Here is a 1,174-nt window from a genome sequence, read left to right as displayed (position 1 = left end):
CTCAATATTCCGCGACCCCCTTGACGGCGTGAGATGTACAGTCGCGGAACGGAAGACTTAAGATGCATGCTTTTGTTCATGTGCATAACCTTTCTTGTCCCAGAGATTCAGGGAAATGTGTGTCCACGTGGATTCTAGCCCGACGCCCCCGGCCCTCCTAGTGTACAAGCGTGGAATTTTGTCATGCCTCCCCCCTTAAGTGTCCACTTGGTATATGGATGGCCCCAAATCAGAATATTAATTCCAAGATTGATACTTTTACACCATATATATTTTATACTTATATTTCATTACATTATAATAGAATTAATATAATATATAATTAACTATATATGATATTATAATTATAATCATAATATATTAACAAATATTAATATTAATTAGTTGTAAATGATTATACTGGAGTTTTAAGCGTTTGACATTCCAAATTAGAAAATTTATTTATGAGAATCATTTTAAATTAAACAATTACAAATTATAAGTACTAACAAGTACAAATTTTTGTATTTACACTTTTTAAAATTGCTACTAATTTTAAATCTTGAAGATCGAAGTCCCAAGAAGTCCTGAAAAAAGTATAATATAACCAAATTCTAGGATGCTATAGTTTGTAATTGTTTAATTCCATTTGATTCTCATTAGCAAATTTTATTTCTTTAGAAAGCCCGGAGGCTATTTAAATTTGTCCGGTTAAATAGATAAATTAAACTTCAAACGCTTATGAACTTCAGCACAATCATTTAGAGCGAATTAATATTAATATTAATATAATTATAATATCAAAGAAAATAGTGATATAAAGGAGTAATATAGCCTAAGAATTAGAGAAACTGTAATATACACAAAAATATGTAATGATTTAATTATTATCTGTTCAGAAAACATTATGACAGAGAAAATATGTAGCTTCGTTTTATTTGAAAATTTAAGAGGGCAACAGAGTATTGTGAAAACTGGTAAAAGTATACAATAGAGAAATAAATTCTATTCTATTCTATATATAATTATAATATCAGATACTTAATCATATAATTTATTTTTATTGTCTACAATGATATACACAATATAAAGTATACAATATAATGAATGCAATATAATATACAAGAAAATATTAATCACGGTATTAATTTGCTGAATAAGACTATTATAATATGACATAATTATAGTATTATCA

The sequence above is a fragment of the Belonocnema kinseyi genome, chromosome 8, assembly GCF_010883055.1.
Source record: "Belonocnema kinseyi isolate 2016_QV_RU_SX_M_011 chromosome 8, B_treatae_v1, whole genome shotgun sequence".
Taxonomy (NCBI): domain Eukaryota; kingdom Metazoa; phylum Arthropoda; class Insecta; order Hymenoptera; family Cynipidae; genus Belonocnema; species Belonocnema kinseyi.
Note: the sequence above shows the minus strand (reverse complement) of the source record.